We start from the raw sequence: 6,748 nt of genomic DNA on the forward strand, positions 1-6,748 counted from the left end.
GATACATATAAATCAATTAAACACTTCCACTGGTCCTATAGGGATTCACTTAAGAAACACGAGGCACAGACAGAGGTTGTGGCACAGTCTTAAGCACTAATAAAATGACCGCTCACCCTAATTCAGAGATCACACTCTAATACTACTGCACACAATCCCACAAGAAACCCAACTGATCCCAGTGAGCAGACAGGCTGCCACCACGAAGCTCTAAAGCACACAGCAGGACCCAGAGATAAAAATCACTAACGAAATAGGCTAAAAATACCAAGAAAAGAAAAAGTTGTATGTTAAAAATACAAACAATTAAAAACACTGGTGGATAATAATCAATACTTGACAAAAAGGAGATAATTTTGCTTAGCTTTTCTAAAGCATACCTAGTACAGGAAGTGCAACAGGGTTTTGAATTGACCAAACCTCAACATATCCCTTATATAGAGGACTGTGTTGAATCAACTTCATTCATTAAGCAAGGAAAAGGCCTGACACTGTAATTCTCTGTCTATTGCACAGTGTCTGTCCTATATTTATCAGCTGTTTTATTACAGCGATATGGCAGCCTCGCTTCTGTCAGTCTGCCCCAGGGCAGCTGTGGCTACAACCGTAGCTTACCTCCACCAGTGTGTGAATGTGAGAGTGAATGAATAGTGGCATTGTAAAGCGCTTTGAGTGCCTTGAAAGCGCTATATAAATCCAATCTATTATTATTATTATTATTATTATTATTATTATTATTACAGGAATAATCAGGAAGATTACAAAAAAATCAAAGAAAAAGTATTGTAGAAGTTGCCAGATGATACATGTTTTTTTTTTGTTTTTTTAAGATTGTATGTTTCACTGTCAGCCCCTTTTCATACTGCACACTATGTGTTCTCATTTCAGATTCCACTCTATAATCTTGGTTAACATAGAGAGGTTTCTTATTTCCAGCTAAAATTACAGTGCAAACATATTCTTTAGAGCAGGAGTCTCAAACTTGCACATATTGATGTGAAGAAATATAATACAATTCGGCCCTTGAAGTTGCTTTTATTAGAGAGGATTTGTTTGTTGTTGAGAGCAATGTTAAAATAGGTTCTTTAAAACACCCAAAATTATTTAATATGAAGGCAGAGAGTAAACATGTCTAGGCTGTGTTAGTTAAGTGAGAGTTATTTGTAAAGAAAACAATTTTCACTTGCAGTCAAAAACTAATGTGTACACTTATATATCTGCATTTTTATTTTGTTAAATACAAACAAAATTATAGCAGAAGTGCTGCCACGTGTCTGGCCAGAAAGACAGTATCAGTTAGTTTATTTGGTAGTTCAATGAAAGGCTTCAATTAGTTAAGAGTGAGGAAAGAAAATTGCGTTCACGTTTGCGATTTTGTCTTGTTATACAATATTTGAAATTTAGAAAAAAAAACCACTACATTTTCAGAAAGATTTGTGGGTGTTTTCTTGTTTGTTTCTTTTGCACTACTTGAACACTAAAGTGGCCCTCCAGTGAGATGACAGTGCCAGCAGTGGCCCACAGCTCATTTAAGCTTGAGACCCCTGCTTTAGAGCATATTTGTCTCCCATCTATAATGTACATTCTCTGCACTATCATTAAGTAATTGTTACACGTTTGTCAGACATTCAAACCACAAGAAGTTTTGATTTCTCACCCAAAAAGTGTTTTTATTTATTTATATCTGAACACACTATATATACACATCTAGAAATAGACTAGTGTATGTGAATCTCTTATGCCTGTTGCACACTTTTACTCGTGTCATCATTGTTATCTTTAATTTTGCATATTTGATTTTGGTGTTGTCTGTGAAGGTTCTCAATCATCCAGGTCATAGTAATCTAAGCAGCTTGGAAAGAAAAGCATCTGGACTTTAAGTTTCTTGAAGATGTTTCACCTCTCATTTGAGAAACTTCTTCAGTTCTAAGAGGAACTGGTCGAGTCCCAGATTTTTAAGCCTTTTTGGGAGTGTCCCTAAGAGGATCACTGACCAACTATTGATCGTCTGTCCAATCACATGAACCAAGGTGTGAAAACAGGTATAGGTCACTATCAGTCAAGGTTTCAGGTGTACACATTGTGAGACCTTGCCCTATCCTATCATGTGACTTACTGAGATAAAATGACCCAAAATGTGAGTGGGCGTTAAGACTTCTGAGAAGGGATCTCAAAACTGGATTATAGATAGCAGACCGTTGGTGTCATAGGCACAATGTGTTCACCCGTGAGAGTGTCACCTTGACTTCTGTGATTAGGCAGAGGATCAATACTGGGTCCTTGACCTTCCAAATAAGATTTTTAAACAGTCCAGATGCTTTTCTTTATAAGTTTAGACATAACACCTGATTTGTCAATCCAGGTTTCTATCAATTTTTCATGCTGTACCACAGCGAGCAAAATAGAACTTTATGGCACTAGGATTTTTTTAAAACTAAATTCAACAAAAGATAAGACAAGATAAGACAAGATAAGACAAACGTTTGCTCTTTTTCATGTGGTACTAATAAAGTGTGAGCTAAGAGCTGTAGCTACCTCAGTAGCACAAAGACATAAAATATATACTGTACAAAATCTTTTCAGAACTTGAACATTAAAGGAATGCAGATGTGCCAGCGTGAGCAAAAAAGAAAAAAGCGACTACTGAGGAAGTTTTTTTCCCCCTTTCCTCCTCATTTTGTATCAAGTACCTTTTTGAATATTTAATTGAGAGCAGAACAACAACATCTTAACTGCTTTATGATTAGAGGGAAATTTGATAGTGTCAGTTTAGTTGAGGAATTCCATCATGAAAATGGGGAAAATGAGTTTTCTTGTGAATATGAAATTTGGTCCAAAAAAAAGAAAAAAAAATAGAATAGTAAAATGATGTATTTACTTTTTTTTGTTTATGACTGAGGTTTACCAGCAAGTGAGGATTGGTAACAGGAGGAGGAGACAAGTTCAACAAATAATATAAATAGATCACGTCAGACACTTGTGAACATGCATTCAAGTGTGAAGAGAACCCGGCACCAAACACGCACAGCACGGAGGAACAGTTCCTCAGAAGGCCATCCACCACCTTCAGCTCTCAGCCTGGACACACACACACACACACACACACACACACACACACATTTATTTAAGCAATGCTTGATCAAACATTGCATAAATAATAATGGATTGGATTTATATAGCGCTTTTCAAGGCACCCAAAGCGCTTTACAATGCCACTATTCATTCACTCTCACATTCACACACTGGTGGAGGCAGCTACAGTTGTAGCCACAGCTGCCCTGGGGCAGACTGACAGAAGCGAGGCTGCCATATCGCGCCATCGGCCCCTCTGGCTAACACCAGTAGGCGGTAGGGTAAAGTGTCTTGCCCAAGGACACAACGACCAGGACAGAGAGCCCAGGGATCGAACCGGCGACCTTCCGGTTACAGATGCGCGCGCACACACACACAAAAGATCAAAACACCCAATTAGGGAATCAAACGTAGTTGCTGCGCAACCAGCGAGGCAATGTGCAAGGGCCGCAAACCCAAACAATACCAAAGAACAAATGAAGTAAAACTTAAAACAAGACAAGAAGAAAAAAGAAACAAAAAAGAAAAGAAAGATACTGCGAAAAAAAACGGAAGCAGCTCCAACATCTGCAAAATGACAAGTTGCATTTAGTGGAATGCCGCTTTAAATTTGAAGCTGAGTTCACGGGCAGCTTACATATACCTGGCCCGCTAAACTACTTCATTTGGACAAAAGAGGAAAGCTTCCCAACCAAATGCCCGGTGGGCCGATGGTGATTTTTCGTTTTTATGGGCCAATGGGTTTTTTGTTTTTTTTGTTTTTTTTGGGGGGGGGGGGGGGGTGTTTCGTTTTTTTCCGTAACGGTATAAACACTGAAAGGTGGTGGATTTGACCGGATGCTGGGAGATGTGTAAAGTAACTCAGTTGTTTGGTGGTGGCTATGGCAGAGCTGCCACAGATTCAGTAACATTAGCAAGTGATGGAGGCCAGCAGATGCAACATGCTGGTAGGTGGATGACGGAAAGGCAGGAGGAGCAGAGACCCAAGGCGGTGAACTGAACTTCAGGTAAGAAGTTATGACCTGCAGTCTGTCTGGGTCAGATATAAACCAAGTTTAGGTGTAGTTTATTTTCGTTATGCTGACTTTTTACAGTCAGTTATAATAACTCCTACTTTGTACTAGCTAGCATGATGGAGTTTATATACAGCTGGGCGGGTGCTATGATGTTAAACTTGTTTTATCTTACTTTATTTGTGAGGTTAGTTATTAGAGTTTCCAACCGTCCCGTAAAAAACGGAATCGTCTGGTATTCAGAGAAAATATTGCACATTTTGTGTTGAGGTGAAAAGGAACACAGTTTGTCCCGGACTTCAGCTACAATGAAAAAGACACAAAGCTGGATTTATTCTGTGTCTTTGCTGCACAGCTGCCTCTTCTTCTCTCATTCTCTCCCCTCCCGCTCCTGTTTCTTATTTCAATCATGAAACTGATCAATGATCAGCTGATCAGTTTTACTCTCCTGTTTGTTTATCGCCCACTTTGCGCCACAAAGAGGAAACCAGCGGTTGTCGCGCTAAACAACGGCAGCACGTTTAAGCTTGATCAGCTGTTGTTAGAATTTATTTAATATTAATTTCTAGTATCAGCTGATGTTTGCTGGAGCCACAGCTGTAAAAGCTGCTGGTCATGATATGGGTTTGGTTATCTGGTGAGAGGGAAACATGAAGATGAAACCAGGAGATGTCCTTACTGAATCATCAGAGCTGAACAGGTGATGGAGAAACAGGTTTACCTTTTAGGTGACATGGATGAGTTGAAGGGAAGTTATGAACTGTTTCTGAGCGACAAATAACCCCAGGATCCTTTTTTATGTAGCTGACAGCTGGTAACTGTGCAGGGGCGGATCTAGCAAAGTTTTGCCAGGGGCCAGGTAGGGCATTAACACAGAAAGAGGGGCACAAAGACATACTTTTCTTTCTTATTCTCATTTAAAATGTCTTGCTTTTAACAGATAATTATCTGAATCTTACAACAAATGTTTTCATCTGATGTAAAATTTATAGAAATCCATTATTGTACATAGTAATTTTTTTAGGGTCCCATCATAATTTCTTCAGAAGTAGCTAAGTACTGTATATGATGCCAGTATTTTCCCACATTTTCTAGATACTGTATCAGTACTGTGTGTAAAATGCCATCAAAAAGTCAATTAAGTTTTATTCTTTCTCACCTGTCTTTCTGTCTCCTTTCACTTTTTGAAGGTTGCCATGTTAGAAAAAATATTTTTGCCCTGCCATGCTGTTTGTTGATGTGGCAAATGAATGGTTTATGAAAATATATCTAAATCTGTCATCAGTAATCAGTAATGATCATGTCTCACCTCTAGTCTTCTCTGTCTTAATTTCAGGTTTTCGTCATGTGTTCTAGATAGTTTAGGAGGTTAACTCGACCAAGCAGTCTACTTTTGGGTACTGTTTAGAATACCAGAATAGGGAGGATGGTGTAGGTTTAAGTTTATTACATTGATACATATATACCAACAAGACAGTGTACATCACTGTGACAACAGCGTTTGTTTTCATTCAAAGGCTTTATGGTTTTTCCTTTAATACCTGGTGAGCCGGTCTCTAGTCAAAATGCCCGGGCAGATTTTTTTGTCCCAGTCCAGCCCTGTTCCCAACCCAGCAGCAACAGGTGACAACATGCCAGTTTAGGCGAACAACGCGATGCATACATCTTCTATTGTACTGTGTTTTCCTAGGGAGGAGTGGTAAATTTCCCACCACAACAGAAAAAAGAGATGCCACAACAAAAGGCCTCTAAGTGGATAGCCAAGTTTGATTAAGCTGACAAAACGTCTACAACTTCTGTGCAAACACACGCACTACGTAAATGAATGCACCTGTTCAAAGCAGCTGACCAAACAGAAAGCGACAACAGACGCTAGGAAATTCAGCGTCCTCATATACACAGCGCCCCTCCTGGCAATAGGTCAGCATGTTGAAAACAGGCATTGAGACCAGGCTTAAACCATCCTACTGCAGACAAGAAATAAATGTAAGTCTTGAATTTTAGAGAGGATATGAAAAGGAATGACATTACAAATACTTGTAGGGAACCTGAAAAATTGCAGAATCCAATTGACCTATAAAGTGTTGTTTGTTTGTTTTATTGTTTTATTCTCCCAGACAAAACTGAAGAGTAAATGATTAATTTCCTTGTAAATTTTATTTCCGACCTCCAAAGCCAAGGCAGCATAAATTAACCTGGAGTTGCCCTCGGCCTTTCCACCTTAGTCATTAAGACTCTGCCTCTCAGAGGTAGATCCCTTAATAGCCACTGATTGAAACGTTTTGGGAGGCTTTTTCTTTTTCAATTACAAGATGAAAGTTCTAACAGCAGCAATAAAGTTACTAACAAATTCCAATTTATCTAGAGCTTGAAAAATAGTTGCACTCTATGGTATCAAATGGTTTGTAAAAATCTAAAAATAAAAGGAAGGGTAATCGAAGATATCCAAAATTAGCCTTATGTTATTTGTTATATGTTTGTTTTTCACAAAACCTGATTGTGTCTCATCAATAACTAAGTTTAAAATGGACCTTAATCTTTTTTCTTTCTTTCTTTCTAGCAAGAATTTATGCTAGAATTTTATAATCATTATTTATAAAACAAATAGGATGCCAACTGTCAATGATCAAAGATCCTTCTTTTTTGGTATTAGAGAAGTTAGA

The sequence above is a fragment of the Mchenga conophoros genome, linkage group LG5 (assembly GCF_057382185.1).
Source record: "Mchenga conophoros isolate Kocher_MC1m ecotype Shallow Benthic linkage group LG5, M_conophoros_male_GT1.1, whole genome shotgun sequence".
Taxonomy (NCBI): Eukaryota; Metazoa; Chordata; class Actinopteri; order Cichliformes; family Cichlidae; genus Mchenga; species Mchenga conophoros.